The sequence below is a fragment of the Rhinopithecus roxellana genome, chromosome 11, assembly GCF_007565055.1.
Source record: "Rhinopithecus roxellana isolate Shanxi Qingling chromosome 11, ASM756505v1, whole genome shotgun sequence".
NCBI classification, from domain to species: Eukaryota; Metazoa; Chordata; class Mammalia; order Primates; family Cercopithecidae; genus Rhinopithecus; species Rhinopithecus roxellana.
Genome location: NC_044559.1, coordinates 128,610,198 through 128,628,243, shown reverse-complemented (window position 1 = coordinate 128,628,243; position 18,046 = coordinate 128,610,198). Strand labels below are relative to the sequence as shown.

Sequence of the window (18,046 nt, the reverse complement as noted above, 5' to 3'; positions counted from 1 at the left end):
ATTATACTCAGTTCAAACGTTTTATTGCATGCCATTTTTCAAGATGGCAGATGGCTGCCTAAATTGATCTCAGTGCCATGTTACAGGTGCTCCTAAGTTTCTCTAAATCAGTCAAATGAGTTTGAAGTTTAAACGGCCACTTCACATTGTTCTACCAGGAGATGCACCAGATGCCATTGTAATGCAGTTTGCTGAATTATAGTATTCATATGCTCTGATTTAAAAAAAAATAATAATAATAGGTTAACTACCTGAAACTTGCCCCACAGAGAATGATTATTGAATACGCTAAAAAGCCATGATGCTAATGACCCTGACTTAAAGGCAATATTCTCCCCATTCTGGCTGTAAAGGGCAAACATAGAATATGGCGGCTAAAGAGATATCTGAGTTTCTGGTTCTGGGTGAGTTGGAGTAATCACAGTTCATCCTGTCTCTCCCACTGAATGCTGTTCTAAGACCTGGACAGAATGCATGGAGCAGCTATTTGAAGACACTGAGAATAAACAATGGAAGGTAGATTGAGGAAGAAGACCCGAATTAGAAATACCACCAAATCAGCAGTGAATTTACCATTGTTCTCTTCTGGTATCCTCTAGCCTGACCTCAAGGCAGCCAGAACCTGGAAGGGATCATCAGGATGTGGACAAAAAACCTCCAGGAGTAGCCTCATAGTAGAACTAACTAATGAGAGGTAACTCTTAGAAAAAATGGAGGAAATCACTCTTTCTCCCTCCCTCCCTCCCTCCCTCCCTCCCTCCCTCCCTCCCTTCCTTCCTCTTTTTCTTCCTCTCTTCCTTCTTTCCTTCCTTCCTCTTTTTCTTCCTCTCTTCCTTCTTTCCTTCCTTCCTTTCTTTTTCTCTCCTCCTGTGCCCCAACAACAAGCCATCTAGTAGTGGCAGTAGCAGTGGTGACAATGCAAGCCAGAAAAAGATTAAAGGAGATAGGAGAATTTTCCTCTCTGGCCAAAACACCTATGGTCCTGAGAGAATGAAAACAAAACCCTATTGCTTTTTGTCTGTCTCTGTCCTTCCACCAGTTGGCCCCAGATGTGAACACAATCACAGAAAGTATACAGAAAGCCGGATAACTAAAGCCTCAGCAGCCCTTCCATCAAAAGATCAAAAAGGAAGGCCCCAGGGAACCTGAAAATATTGCAGAGATCACATAGAAATAGGACATGGGGAAGTAGTCACTAAATTGTTTATAAACTCTGGGGCTCATGCTAAACTGTGTATGGATGAAACTGACCCTACACAGCATATTTAGATTATGAGAACTAAACTACAATATAGACCACCACCCAGTCTGAGGGCAATATTGGACAGATCCAAATAGCACTGCCAAAGCTTTGAAAACTCAACTAACACTGAAATCACAACCCATAGAAGCTTCGTAAGAACCTGCAGCCTAAAATCAAGCAGGTCAGGCCAGGCGCAGTGGCTCATGTCTGTAATCCCAGCACTTTGGGAAGCCAAGGCGAGTGGATCACCTGAAGCCAAGAGTTCAAGACCAGCCTGGCCAACATGGCAAAATCCTGTTTCTACTAAAATTACAAAAATTAGCCAGGCGTGGTGGTGTGCACCTGTAATCCCAGCTACTTGGGAGGCTGAGGCAGGAGAATTGCTTGAACCCAGAAGGCAGAAGTTGCAGTGAGCCGAGATTGCGCCATCACACTCTAGCTTGGTTGACAGAGTGAGACTCTATCTCAAAATAATAATAATAATAATAAAGCAAAATAAAATAAAGCAGGTCATTACCTTCCAAAATAAAATTATCAACATTATTATAAAATTTAAGCAAGAATTAGAGTTTCATAATAAAAAAACTAAAACACCCAAGACACAATAAAAAATTACTTGCTATAGGAGTAATCCAGGAAAATCTCAACTTGCATGGAAAAAGACAATCAGCAGATGCCAATGCCTAGATGACACAGATGTCGGAATATCTGACAAAAATCTTAAAGCAACCACTATTTCCTGATAACTAAGAAAGAACACATTTGTAAAGAAGTAAAAGACAGGATGCATAATTTAAAATTTAAAATTTTAAAAATCAAATGGAAATATTACAATTAAAAAATACAATAACAAAAAAATACAATAACTGAAACACTCACTGAATGGGCTCAACAACAGAGCAAAGATGATGGAGGGAAGAGTCAATGAACTTGAAGCTAGATCAATATAAATTGTGCAATTTCAACAGAGAGAAAAAAGTATTGAGAAGTTTCACACAGAGCCTTAGGATCCTCTGATACATTAGAAAAAGATTTAGCATCTGCGTCATAGGAATCCTAGAAGGAAAGCAGAAAGAATATGGTGCAGAAAAAAAAAATTTTTGAGGAAACAATAAGTGAAAACTTCTCAAACTCCCCCAGAGACAAACCTAGCAGTTGAAGAATTTCAATGAACTCCAACAGGATAAACCCAAAAGGATAATGCCTAGACACACTGTAATCAAACAACAGAAAACTAAAGACAAACAGAAAATCTAGAAAGCAATGGGAGAAAAATGACTCATTACTTATAGGTAACAATTCAAATGACTATGGATTTCTCATCAGAAACAATGTAGGCAAGAAGAAAATAGAACAACGCTTTTAAAATGTTGAACCCCAAATTCTATATCCACCAAAATGTCCGTAAGTAATGAAAGTGAAATAAAGATATTTTCAGATGACAGAAAACAGTGTTTGCTGCCAGAGCATGTCTCTGAAGGAACTGCTAACATAAGTTGGACAAACAGAACAGGAATTATAACAAAATGAAGGAAAGAAAGAGAAAACAACAGCACTAATAATATTAGAATAATATAAGAGACTATACTTCTTTGAATTCTTTAAAATAGATAGAAAAAAGCAAAAAATTATAACATTGATATAGTTTACAACAGCTATAATATATAATATAACTACAACATAAAATGGGGAGGGTAAAGAAACCTATAGCTTGGGAAGGGGTCTACATTTCACTTAAAGAGGAAAATCATTGAATCCAAGTAGACTTAAAAAGTTAACTATGTACATTACAATCCCATGAGCAATCAATTTTTAAAAACTATATAAAGAAGTATAACACCACAGACAAAATAAAATTCTGAAAATGTTCAAAATAATTCAAAAGAAGAAAGAAGAGAGTTCAAGGTTTTTGAACAATTAGTCTAATTTTCAAAACTAAAACAGAGGAAACAAACAGAAAGCAAATAAAATATTAGGCCTAAATCCAAACATATAAATAATAATATTATAGATAAATTATCTAATATAACCAATCAAGAAAAAGACATTCAAAGAATCGATTTTTTAAAAATCACCCAACTATAAACCGTCTACAAGAAGATCACTGAAGTTTTAAAAATAGGTTTGGTTCAAACAAAAGAGAATGAGAAAAGATATACTGTTTGGCATGAAAACACCAATCAAAAAAGAAAGAAGCTTGAGTGATTATATTATTATCAGATAAAGTAGACTTCAGAACAAAGAAAATTACAAGGATATAGGGATAATATATAATGATAAAAAGGTCAATTCACCAAGAACACATAGCAATCTAAAGTATATGCACTTAACAGACTTTCAAACACACACAAAGCAAAACCTGACGGAACTAAAATAGACAAATCCACAGTTATAATTGGAGACTTCAACATCCTTCTCATAGTAAGAGGCAGAACTAGTAGACAGGAAATCAGCAAGGGTATAGAAGAAATGAACAACTCCATTAGCTGACTGGTACTAATTGACATTTATAGAACACTCTGCCCAACAACAGCAGAATATACATTCTTTTTAAGCTCACCTGGAACACTCACCAAGACAGATTACATTCTTGGCCATAAAATGCACCTTAACAAATTTAAAAGAATTGAAATCATGCCAAGTAGGTTCTTAACCATAATGGAATCAGACTACAAATCAATAATAGAAAGATAAGAGGAGTATCTCCAAATACTTGGAAATTAGGCAACACACTTCTAAATAATTCATGGATCAAAGAAGTTTCATGTGAAATTAGAAAATATTGCTAACTGAACAAAAATGAAAACACAACATATCAAAATTTGTGGAATGCAGCTAAAGCAGGGCCCAGAAAGAAATATATAGTATGAAATGTTTATACCAAAAAAGAAGAGTCTCAAATCCAAAATCTAAGCTTCATCTTAAGAAGAAACTAGAGAAGAGGAGCAAAGTAAATCTGAAGCAAGCAGAAAGGAAACAGACAAACAAAAAATACAGGAAATAATAAAACCAAAGCCGATTCTTTAACAAAGATCAGCAAACTTTATATCTAGTAAGAGCGACAAATAAGAGAGAAGACATAAATTACAAAATCAAGAATGAAAGTGGTTATCACTGCCCACATTAAAAGGACAATAATGGGATACTATGAATAGCTCTACACACATAAATTGAAAAACTCGGATACATTAGACCAATTTTTCAAAACCTTTGAACTGTTACAACTCACCCAAGATTAACTATGTAATCTGAATAGTCCTGTAACCACTGAAGACATTGAATCTGTATTTTAAAACTTTCAGAAAAAAAAAAAAAAAAATCTAGGCCTAAACCTAGTATTGTTTCACTGGCAAATACTACTAAATATTTAAAGAAAAAAAAAAATCACCAATTCTACACAAATTCTCCCAGAAAATAGAAGGAAGGGAAAGATTTCCCAACTCATTTTATAAAACCAACGTTACCTGACACTAAAGTCGAAGACAGTCTAAGAAATTTATAAACTAATATACACCAAAAAACATAAACATATACACACAAATTCTTCATAAAAGTATTACCAAATCAAATCCACCTATATATAAAAAATAATCACACTAACTAGGGTTTCTCCCAGGAATGTATGGTGGCTGGTTCAATAGTGTACAATCAATTAATGTAATTTACCATATTAACAGTTTAAAGAAGAAAAACTACATGATCCTATACATTGATGCAGGAAAAGCATTTAGCAAAATTCAACATCCATTCATGATTGAAAAAAATAAAACTCTCACCAAAATAGAATTTGGAAGGAACTTCCTCAACCTCAAAAGAAGGGTATCTACAAAACATCTATAGCTCATATCATATTTAATGGTGAAAGAAATGAATGTTTTCCCTTGAAGACTGGTGACAAAGAAAAGATGTCTACTCCCACTCCCTCTATTCAATATTCTGCAAGAAGTGCTACCCAGTACAATATGATTGCCTGATAAAAGGTCAATACAGAAAAATAATGTATATTTCTACATACCACCAATGAACAATTGGAACCCAAATTTTAAGATGTCATTTCTAATAGCTCCAAAAATGTAAAACTTACATATAAATCTAAAAAAAACACGTACAGGATCTTGATGCTGAAAACTATAAAACACTGGGTAAAACAAGTTAAAGATGACCTAAATAAATGAAAAGACCATATTGATGGATTGGAAGATACGACATAGTAAAAATGTCAGTGCTCCCCCAAATTGGTCTATAGGTTTAATACAATTCCAATCAAAACACCAGGAGGAATTTTTTTAGATATAGGCAAGCTGATTTTAAAGTATATATGGAAAGACAAGGACGCTAGAATAGCCAAAGCAATTTTGAAAGAGAATACATTTGCAGGATTCAAAGTTTGTAATGCCCATTTCAAGCAACAGAAGATTGTACGTAGACCTACGTACAAACTCAATGGAGTTTGCCGTATTCGAAACTGAAGTTGTTTGGTACTGGTACCTTCTTTCGTCCTTCCATATTCTCCCTTTTGGAATGGTGCTGTCTATAGCCGTTATCCTATGGCTGTCCTGCCATTGCATTTGGGGTGCAGAGTACTTGTTTTCTAGTTTCACAGATCCAAAAATGGAGAAGAATTTTGCCCCAGGATTGATCACACCCAAAGTCTCACCCATAACTGATTAGATGATGACATTGGGACATGTGAGTTGATGATCTTCAGCTCTGATTTTGAACTTGAATTGTTTTACAGGGTTGAGACTTTTGGAGATGGGGGAATGAGGTAAATGTATTTTGCATGTGGGATGAATGTAGATTTTTGCAGAAGTGATTAACGATCTTGTGATAGGAAGGTTATCTGAGTGGGCTCTAAATGTAAACTCTACTGTCTTTTTAAAGGAGGTTTGGCTAAAGAAGAAGAAATAGGAGATGTGACATTGGAAGCACAATGTTGGAGTGATGCAATGACAGGGATATGAGCCAAGGAATGTGGTCAGCCTCCAGAAGCTAGAAAATGCAAGGACACAGATTCTCCTCTAGAGCCCCCAGAAGAAACCAGCCCCACCACCATGTTGAATCTAACTCCACTGAAACTGAGTTTCCAAGTTTTGGCCTCCAGAAAAGGAAGGAAAACAACTTGTGATATTTACAGCAACTAGGTTTGTAGTAATTTATTGCAGTAGCCAAAGGAAACAAATACATAGAGTTTCATTTATCTTGGGTAGATATCTAGGAGTGGTATTTCTGAGTCATATGGTAACTCAATGTTTAACCTTTTAAGAAAAACTCCAAATATTTCAACTTAAAAACTTATTTCCAGGAAAGAAAGTTTAAGTTAAGAAAATGAAAACAGAAGCTACAGATAGGGGCAAATATTTACAAATTGTATATCCAACAAGATATCCAAAATATATAAGGAATTCTTAAACAGTAAAAAACAAAAACAAACAAAGAAACGACTCCATTAAAGTGGACCCAGCATTTCACCAAAAAGCATATACAGATGACAAATAACCACTGGGAAGGTGTTCAACATCAGTAGGGAAATACTTGTGAAAACCACAATGAGATACCACTGCCCACCTACTAGACTGTTTAAAATAAAAAGTACTGAAAATGCCAAGTGATGGTAAGGATGCAGAGCTACAGAAACTCCTGCATTGCCTGCTGATGGGAATGATAAATGGAACAGCTCTTCTGGAAAACACTTTGGCAGTTTCTTTTAAAGTTAAATATAAACTTACCCTATAATCCAGCAATCCTAATTCGAGATACTTACCCTAGAGAAATTAAAACTTATATCCATCCATGTAAATGTTTATATCAATTGTATTCATGATTGCCCCAACTGGAGGAAACCTAAATGGTGTCCAATGGATGAATGGATAATCAAACTGGTACCTCCATATAAGTTGCCATACTATTCAGCAACAGAAAGGACTAAACACTGATACATGCAACAACCTGGATGGATGTCATGGGAACTATGCTAAATGAAAAAAGCCAGTCTCAAAACGTTACATGCTCCATGATGCCTTCACATGACAGACTTGAAAACACAAAACTGTAATGACAGAGAACAGATCAGTGGTTGCCAGGGCATAGGAGTGACAGGAGGGTGTGACTCTACAACATGACAGCATGAGGGAATTTGGGGGTATGGAAACTATCCTGTATTCTGATTGTGGTGGTGGTTGCATGACTACACATACACAAAATCAACTTTACTGTAGGTTACTTTAAAAAATAAAATGAAAGAGATGTCTGGAAAACTATAATCATTTCTGAATCTTATTGGGACCATGTACTTCAGCATTTTCCCATAATGCAAATGGATTACTCTGCTAATAACCTTGAGGACATCAATCCAAAGCCCCAACACCTCCACTCGAATTGCTTGAGTTACTTGAATATTTTGGTTATGATCAGAAGGCGTCTGTAAATATTAGGCTTAACTATATTTTTTTCTCCAGATATTTTTCTTTCCTCCTTTTATTAGCACTACCTAACCCGTCCGGATCTCACTACCGCTTTACAGACACATTTCACACATGGGAAGTCTATCATACTGCACTCTAACCTACTGCTTCCTTCTTTCAAATGGTTGAGACTAAACTTTATAGCTTTCTTACATCTCCCTCAACAAATCAGTCATCATCTCCCTTCCGTATTCAGTTACGTCCCTTCACTTGAGCAATACATCCTCCCACTACAAGGCATTATGGTCTAAGCAAGACAGCACTTGCCTGGGTCTTTTCCAGACTAAGCCACCACTAAGGGAATGGGGCAGACATATGTATATCCTACCTTGGAAAATAGCTTAATTTTTATAGTTTTTCATGGTTGAGGGGAAACCTAGGATAAGCTCATTTTACGAATGTTGCAAAGTTATTTCTATTCTTAGAAGCTATTGATTTGAATATAAAACAAAGCAGCGTTTACATGCAAGACATTTCTCTTGGAGAAGCAGTGTGTAACAGTGGGGAAAGCGCTGAGCTGAGAAGCCAATGATGTTGTAGAGTTCTGGCCCTAGCTCTACCACTCCCCAACCAGCCGTGCAACCAGAAGTCATCTTCTGATTTCCTCTTCCCAAAGAGCTATGGTAATGGGTCCTGTGGCTTACTATTCTACAGCTGAAGAAAGGTCAGAGACATTAGGTTCTTTGCATTTGGCATGTTTTCCATATGATATTCAACAAAATCCTTGTGTATCTGGTCAAATAAAGAATTTAAGTGAAAATGTGTATCTCAGCCAGGCACAGTGGCTCATGCCTGTAATCCCAGCACTTTGGGAGGCTGAGGCGGGCATATCACTTGAGGTCAGGAGTTTGAGACCAGCCTGGGCAACATGGTAAAACCCCGTCTCTACTAAAAATACAAAAATTAGCTGGGCGTGGGGACTTGTGCCTATAGTCCCAACTACTTGAGGGGCTGAGGAAGGAGAATCACTTGAACCTGGGGTCTGCAGGGGCTGCATTGCAGGGGGAGAGGTGGGCGGAGGCTGCAGTGAGCCGAGACTACACCACCGCACTCCAGCCTGGGTGAGAGAGCGAAATCTCCATCTCAAAAAAAGAAAAAAAGTATATCATGTAAACCAAAAAGTGCTGTGCAAACATAAAGTACTACTATAATTCCAAAGCTCTTAACAGAACACCCACTGCATCAAATTGATGGTGGTTCCTTGTTTTGCACCCCCTAGATGTGTAGAATAGTTGCCTCAGGGTTCCAAATTCTTCATCATTGTTCTGGACATAGATTCACACTTAGTATCACCTTAGGACAACGATAACCAATAGACTTAAGGAAATCTGAGATTTTATTCCTTATGGCTTACATAGGATTTTGCAATTTTCATGTAACAATCACTAACAGTAGGTGACACTCAAAAAACCAAAGTGAAAAAGTTGAAAGAGTGGAGGTAGAGTAGACCCAGCCTGTGGATGCCCAGGTGGGCTCAGGAATGCATGCAATTAATTAAACGCCAATTATCTCTGAAAGAGCTCAGACTGATGCTTGGCCAGAGGGTTGTTCAAGACGATGGCCCTTATTTCACATCAGTGACAATATCCTGCCAGCTGAGAAGGGCCAGGGTGAGTGTCAGCTTCTACTGGATTTTCGCATTAAGTCCTGACCATTGCTACTTCTCGGGCTCCATCCTCGCTGGGCACCGGGCTCTGCGTGTATGTTATGTAATCTTTCTGTGCTGCCTTTCTCTTTGTTCAGTCCATGCCAAGACCCAAATAAAAGAATCCATATGTGATTACAGCTATAAAACCAAAAGGAAAATATTAGATGAAAATATAACATTTTGGGGTTTCTAAGTTTGCTTTACCTTTAATGCTAGGCAGACAGTTTACACAAATCATTTTGCTGCAAAGTAAAGAATAATGAGTTAAATGTGTTCCCTGTCACCATCAATCATGTACGTTTGCCTTTGATTCACCAAACATATAAGACACATGAAATGACTTTCTAATCATGTTAGGGGGAAGGCGGGAGAAGGGGAGAAGATGGGGAAAGGAGTTTCAACTTTTTTTATTTTATTCAGAAGTTCCATTGACATTTTCTGGCAATCTTCTAACATGCTGTATGGGCTTCTTTTTGCTAATAATGTTTGCCTTGAGAATTTGTAAAGGTCTGAGAACTCTTTAATTCAATGTTCTAGAAATTACCAGGGCCATAGGGGAAATGAATCCCTGTTAATAGCTCATGGATTACTTCTCTCTTTATTGGAAATGGTTTTCACAGAAATTACTCTACTTTCAGGTGGGTGTTAGTGGGCTTGGTCAGAATGAGTGGCATTGTGGGAGCCAGCATCCTCCCACATGGAAGCCTCTGATCTAATGGGATCTAAGTAGGGTGAAAAATGGGTACACAATGACGTTGACCCAAACGGGATACTAGGGTTTAGCAAATTTGTTTCAATCCATGGGTGTTTATTTTGATTTGTGAACTTAAACAACACACTGACTGGATTTTCTGGCAGTCGAAGTGGTTTATAACCAAATCTAACCAGCCTCCGCACAATCCTCGCCAAGGATTATGGAGCTTTGCTTTTCACGTTTCTACGTTGAATCCAAGCTCTTTAATTTGGCAAGGGAATCACATACAGTAGCAAAGAAAGAAGTTTTCCACACCAAAATCACACCAAATTACAAGTCCCTGCTGGTCCTGGTCCCACCCGGCTGTCTGTAATACAGGCTGGCCAGGCTAGGCTGAGGCCAACTGATGCGTTCATTTATTCCACAAACATGTATTGAGTACCTATTATGAGTCAGGTGCTGTTCTAGGCACTGAGGATTCAGCAAGTAGCCCCATTTTCACAGTGCTCACATTGTCCCAGGGAAAAGAGGCAATAAACACCAAACAGTGCCACAGGAAAAAACAAAGACAAGGGAGTAAACAAGGATGTGGATATATGGCGTGTGGAGGGGGAGGGGGTGCAAATTCCTAAAATACAATTCTGTTTTTTTCCACATGGAAACTTTATCCACCCATGAAGCTGAGAAGAATAGCTATATACTTCCTAGAGAATATGAAGTAGGACATCTACTCTCTCTAGAGACCCTCACAAGCCCCAGAGAACTTGTATGAGCTTGGTTACTTTCTTCTTGATTTTCCTGTATTTGCCAGGGAAGTTGTTGAATCATAAAGTATCCCTCTATAAGAGATACACCATATTCATAGATTGGATAACTCAGTATTGTGGTGGTGTCAATTCTCCCAAGAGAATCCAGAAATAGACCCCATCATGTAGTATCACTAGACTTATTTAAAAAAAAAAAAAAACAGAGGGTTCTGGGATATTTATAATGTACTGTTTCTAATCTAGGTCCGTGTTACATGAGCACTGAGGGTATAAGTATTTAACAGGTTGTACATTTATTATATGTACACTTTTATTATACTTCAATTAAAAATTCAATTTTAATCCCTTTTAAAAATGCAGTTCTAATGTCTTAGATGAAAGACTCAACTGAGAAATTAATATTAAGCAAAGACAAGAAGATTTGGACAGAGGGGAACCAAGCAGTTGCTCAGGGGAGGAATATCCAGCCAGAGGGAAAAACAAGTAAAAATCCCCAGACCAGCTCAAGGGAGTGTGGCTAACATGAGAAGCCGGAGAACACTTAGGACTTAGGCCACTTAGTCCCAGGGACCTGACTGCTTAGGACCTGCAGGCCATTGTAAGGACTTTATTCAGATGAGATAGGACCCCATGGAGAGACTTAGGCAGAAGAGTGACAGGATCTGACTCATGCTTGAGAAGGTTGTTCTTGATGCTTTGTTGAAGATAGATTGGAGGTGGGGTGGTAAGGGCAGATCAGACAGACCAGTTAGGAGGCTGGTGTAATATTCTAGGAGAGACATGATGGTGGTTTGGAGCTAGTAGTAAAGTGATGAGAAGTGCTCCAATTCTGGGAATATTTTGAAACTTGAACCAAGAGGATTTCCTGCTGTATTGAATGTGGTGTTTGAGGGCAAATAAATAAATTTTTAAAAATTAGTCAAGGGTGACTCCAGAATTTTTAGTTTCAGCCATGGGAAGGATGGCATTGCCAATAGTAAAATGAGCGAAGAACAGGTTTGTGGACAAAGAAAAGGAATTTGATTGTGGATCTGGTAAGTCTGAGAGGAGATGGGGTATTCAAATATAGATGTTGAGCAGCAGTCGAATCGGTGATGCCGGGTTCAGGGGAGAGGTTCTTTATGGAAATACAAATATGGAAGTCATCTATGTATCTAAAAGCAATGAGAATAATTGAGATTACCAAGGAAGTGAGTATAATTGTATTGGGAGCTACTCTTCACTGGTGAGGAATATGTGCAGAAGTCTGCTGTCACAGTGCCATCTGTGGTTAGGGTGACATTGTCCATGGGTAATGGAGTAAGCAACATCTTGCATCTTCCTATCTAATTTCTACCATGTGGGTTTACTTTGCAAGACAAACTCTCTACTCTGGTACCACCAGTTGTTCTTTCCCAAGTAGAGAGTCACCTCAATCCCATCCTTATCAGTTGCAATCCTGGCCCCATTTCAGAGATCTTGTCAAGTCCAACCCTGTCACGCAAGGTTGAGTTCTGCTTCTGGTATGCCTCCTTCAACCTGGTTAGCAGAGCTTACACCCACTAGACAATAAGAATTACTTGCTGTGATGATTAATGTTAATTTGACTAGGTCACGATGTACCTAGATATTTGGTTGAACATTATTCTGGGTGTGTCTGTGAGGGTGGAGGGTGTTTCTGCATGAGATTAACATTTGAATTTGTGGACTGAGTAAAGCAAACTGGCACCCCCCACCCTCAACCCACCCTATGTGGGTATCTAACCCACTGAAGGCCTGAATAGAATAAAAAGGAGGAGTAAGGGAGAATTTGCTCCCTCTGCCTGATGGTCAGTCTTAAGCTGGGACATCAGTCTCCTCCTGCCTTCAGATCTAGACTGAAACTTATACCATTGACTTTACTGGTTCTCAGATTTTCAGACTCAGACAGAGACTACACCATCTTCTTTCCTGGGTCTCCAGTTTATAGAGTTTGGGATTTCCCAGCCACCATAACCATGTGGGCCAATTCCTTATAATCAACATCTCTCTCTTTCTCTCACACATGTGTATGCGAGCGCATGCATGTGTACACATACACACACACACACACACACACACAGTTGCTGTTTCTGTAGGGAACCCTAATATACTTACTTTCTCCCAGAAGCACCTACCTAAGTCATCCCCAGCCCTTCAGATCCACTTAGTTTAGACTCCAATTAGTTTCACCTCCTCAATACAGCAGTGCGTAATGCCAATCCCTTCTTGGGAGCCTAGTTCATTCCTCACCCTGACTCAGCCCAGCCTAGGGTACCTATTATGATGCAGTGGCCTCTGCCTTTGCAGAGCTGGGCAGAGAGAAAGGTAAAGAAGATGCACAGAATGGAGCTATGCAAACATATGCCCGCACATCCAAGTCGGAACAGAAGCTTTCTGAAGCATACCAGAGCCTCCTAGCTATAAGGATGCTGATGGGATTAGAGCACTGTCTGGAATATGGTAGGTGCACAGGGCATTTCTATTGCATCAATAGTTCACATACAATGAACTATAGAAAGCTAAGATTTGTGCTAAGATAATGGCACTAGCTAAAATTTTCTCTTACTGTTTCTCACATTTCCTTTCAGTATACTCAAGGGTAAACCTGGAACCAGTTTGCTTGGGGTTGAACACCTAAGTTTGTCAATTCCAAACTATACGTCCTCATGCAGGTTGTTGAACTTCTTTTAACCTATAGTGCCTGCCACTGTAAAAGGATAATAATAGTGACAAGTTTGGGTAGGGTCATTGTGAGAATTAAACGTCATATTGCAGCTAAAGCACTTAATACGGGATTTAGCACATGGGAATCAACATTTTTCAGCTATTATTAAAAGTCCTTGATTTACATTTTTAGCTCCTAAACCAGACTAATTCTATACATACATATGTACCAGCGCACATATACACATAAATATAACCCAGACTAAAAATATTTAAATGATTCCCTTGGCTATGGTTAGTGCTAGGACAAAAACTTTGTGTGTCCAGCCATATCCACTTCAGCCAAGATACAATCTGAATAGCATGCATCTGATTTCTCTAGCGCTTTCTCATTCAAAACCAGAAAACATGATAGAGGAGCATGTGTTGTTACCAATATTAAGTAACATTTCACCTGCAAATTCCAAATCTTGTGGCATAGGGGAAAAAAAAACAACACAAGAAATGCATAACATATTATCTTCATTCTCAAAACTGATTTATTCAACAAAGAAATAATCATGGAGAGCATACCGTGCTCTAGGTTGTGTGTGTGTGTGTGTGTGTGTCTGTGTGTGTGTGTGTGTGTAAAATGATAGATTAACAGAGTTAAAATAGTTGGCAATTCTGAGAATAATTTAAATGTGCTAAATTGGAAGTCTCAATGTAGATGGAAAAACAATTTTAAGAGTTAATCACCCTCTAAACACACACACACTCACACACATACAGACACACAATTTGTCATGTGCAAAGACAGCTAATCCTAGTAAAAATAATAGCACAGTTCATAAAGATGGCAGGCCAAGCCCCAACTTGAAACCTCATACGCTAAAGAGAAGCTAAGTATGCATAGTAAGACTCAAAAACAAAAGCAAAAACAAATCAGTGGATCTTAAATTACATCCAAGTGAGGAAGCCAAGTAGAGAGTAAGTGTGACCACTTATTCAGTGCTGAGGCAATGGCAGATAGGTTAAGTAAGTTCATTGCCTGGGTCTTTACAGAAGACAGCAGGGAGATTCCTGACAGGCTAGGAGTAAGAGATCAGACAGTGGCAAATGAACAGGATGTTCCAGGGCTGGCTGATAATGTCAATGCAGATAATTCACAGGCATCAGGACGTTCGTGTGAACTCCTTAAAGGAACTCAGGGGTTCAAACAAGATCCTACTGCACAAAATTCTTAACCTGTCCTTAACAGCAGCCGCTGAGCTGGAGGACCCCTGGATTGCCAGCTTGAATCTCTTTCCTAAATGTATTAGATATAAAATTGGCATAGATTTGTTAAATCCTAGTACACCAGAAGCTGTAGAGGGCATGCCTTGAAGTTTAAGTGGAGTAAATTGAGGACAAAGGGCCAGAAAAAATTTTTTTAACAGTGGTTAGCAAACTTAAGAAATTCATTACTCCCAAAGATATAGGGTGAAAATATAAAAAGATTCCTAAAAACTTTAGATCAATTCAGAGATATATCCGCACAGGAGTGAGGTTTTCAGGGACAATGACAATGCTAGGGTAGGTATCTTTGAGTGTGACATTGATGGGGAGATAAAGAAGCATTGCCCCATATTTCTTGGTACCTCCAGGCTGGGCCTCTTTTGTAATTCCTCTATACCAGTAGTCCCTCTTTCTTTTTCTTTTCTTTTCTTTTTTTTTTTTTTGGAGACGGAGTCTCGCTCTGTCGCCCGGGCTGGAGTGCAGTGGCCGGATCTCAGCTCACTGCAAGCTCCGCCTCCCGGGTTTACGCCATTCTCCCGCCTCAGCCTCCCGAGTAGCTGGGACTACAGGCATGCTCCACCATGCCCAGCTAATTTTTGTATTTTTAGCAAAGAAGGGGTTTCACCATGTTGGCCAGGCTGGTCTTGAACTCCTGACCTCAGGTGATCCACCTGCCTCAGCCTCCCAAAGTGCTGAGATTACAGGCATGAACCAACACGCCTGGCCAGTAGTCCCTCTTCCTCTTATTAAACATATCACCCCCACTTTCAGTCTTGGCATTTTGGTCTCATGCATGATAAAAAACCCAGTGGAAGTGGCTCATGCCTATATAATCCCAGCACTTTGGGAGGCTGAGGCAGGGGATTGCTTGAACCCAGGAGTTTGAGACCAACCTGGACAACACAGGGAGACCCATCTCTACAAAAAAAAATATTAAATTAAAAAGCCCAGTGGATAGTCACTGTGCTTCTGCCTGTGCTACATCTTTGCTGTTATAGTCTTGTTTCTCTTATTTTAGCAGGGGTTCTGCAGCACCAAAAAACAGACACGACTGGCCTAGGGCAAGGGACAGGGTGAGCTAACACTTTACCTTTGGCTTCCAGAAATGCTAAGTGTTCCCAAAGGATCAAGTGCTGCCAAAGCCTCATCCCTTCCCTGTCCATCCTAATAGGCCTGCTTGTCCCCATGGAAATATTGACGAATTCTCCGTCATAGGATACGGAGGTCATTGGAGAAGAAAGCAATTTCTGTAAACAATAATCCATTTGTAGGTTTACTTTTCTATCCCAACAAAAATAAGTGAGGCCTTTGTGATCCCTGGAATGGGAGATAATGCATAAAACATGCCAAGGAGAGTACCATTATGGTGTTCACCATGACCCAAAGGAGACAAAGATCTGGGATTTGGAGGTAAGTACACAAAGATAGCAATGTAGAATGGGGAGCACGTGAATAAGGCGTTTCTATTTTAAGTGAGAAAAATATATGAAGGGAAGTCTTGTGATTTCCAGGTCATGTACCTTAGCAAATTCCAACACAAAGACCATCTCAGTGTCAAAAGGCCATATTCAGAGAGCTACTTCCAAACAGGCAGGAGTTGGTCCTATACAGAAATAATGTGGTAACATAACCCCTGGAAGAAAATGTGTTTTCAGTTACACCAGGGCCAGGCCCAACCTTTCCCACAAACTCTTCCTAAATAGGAACTTGGCAATGGGATTAGTTGAGCTGGAGGGGACGTCCTTGGCTTTAGAGGTGAGGCCCATCAGGGTCCAGAGGAAAGTTGGGCAGTTTTTCCTGCTGCTAATAGCACTGAAGAATCAGCATCACATCCATTTTATTAATTTCCTTGACAGACAGTTCTAGTTACCATGCAGGCACCACAAAATCAAAACATACGCATGTCAAGGGGCCCCATCTGTGGTGGGGCCCTGCCAAGGCCCATGTTACATCAACATGAGGAAGCAGAGCACAGCTCCACACACCACATGCTTGGTCCCATGGGCCATGCCCTGGAAGAAAACCACCAGAGTTTGATTGAAAGAGCCAGAGAAGTTCTCTTGGTGACAGTCCTCTATCCTGAGTCTGGGCTTCTCACGTTGAAAATAAGATCCCTGGGAGACACATGGCTACATCTGACTTCAGGGTCTTGTCTCTAAACACAGCTATACAGACCTCCCTGCCACCTCCATTCAGTTCCACCCATGCAGGACAAGAGCAGCCTGGATTAAAGAAGACACTTAAAGGAATGCAATGTCTTTATTTGTAAGCTGGATCTGAGCTCGGAGTTCTGTTGAGCTGAGACCTTTGGCTACATAATGAGCATAGAAGGATTTTTTAAATCAAGGTATCCCTTGCTATTAGTGTTGCTAAAGTGATTGAAGGAGCTCCAAAGCAATTCATTCTTTTATGTAGAGCAATGCTAACTATCAGTTGGCTACATAATGCTGATTTGGCAGGTAAGGACCTAGGTAAACTCCTGCTCTAAATACTATCACTCACAGGTGCCCGTGGTGAGCACTAACACATCTGTGTCCTCATGCTTCCCACCCATCCCTCTTATTGCAACCTAGGCCATTTCCTCAACACCATCAAGGAACATGGCAGTGGATTAGGCATCCACATGACAGCAAAAGGCAGGAGGTCTCACACCTTTGATTGAAGAGCTTCTGGCCTCCTTTACGGACCTCGTGCTGACTCATGGACTTCCTAAGGATGTAATTTTCCACCTTGCCAGCTATTAATTCTGCTCCTTACATAATAAGAGGAAGGATATTAGCCCAGATCCATAGCTAACTGCCTCCCATGCCATATCAGAAAGGCCCAAGCTAGACCTGTCTTACACCCTGGTTTGTCACCTTGACTGCCTAATCTAAGAACAGTCTAAGGATGAGGACTGGAGTGACTGTTATCCCAGGCTCCAGAAGCCTCTTTTGTAGGGGCTGGATGCTCAGTGCAAGGCCCTGGAATCACAATCCTAACCTGGCCCACCCTGGGAGGACAGAGTTGGTTTTTTTTCTCTTTGCCTGCACTGGTGCAGCAGGTATGGCCACCTTGGGGACTTTGGAGTGGCTGCCCAGCCAGCTCCGACAAGGACGTGAACACATCCAGACTGCCTCTCTCTCCGTGCAAAGGGCACTGCTGCCGAGGACTCAGTACATTGTTTCGCTCTCCATTCAAACAACCGCGGCATGTCAGTCCTGCTGGCCTCCTTGATTGTGCAGAAATAAATAAATGAATTATGTTGTTGGGGTTTGGGCTTCAGCACAAACACATGGTCTGCATTTATCCACACAGTGAGAGGTCCAC

The 18,046-nt window shown here is 39.8% G+C and overlaps 1 protein-coding gene across 3 annotated transcripts in view; it reads right to left on the bottom strand.

The window, feature by feature from the left end:
* KCNMA1 (potassium calcium-activated channel subfamily M alpha 1) overlaps positions 1–18,046 on the bottom strand; it is a 304,426-nt gene that overhangs the window by 172,015 nt on the left and 114,365 nt on the right. The gene's annotated exons all lie outside the window — the stretch shown is intronic.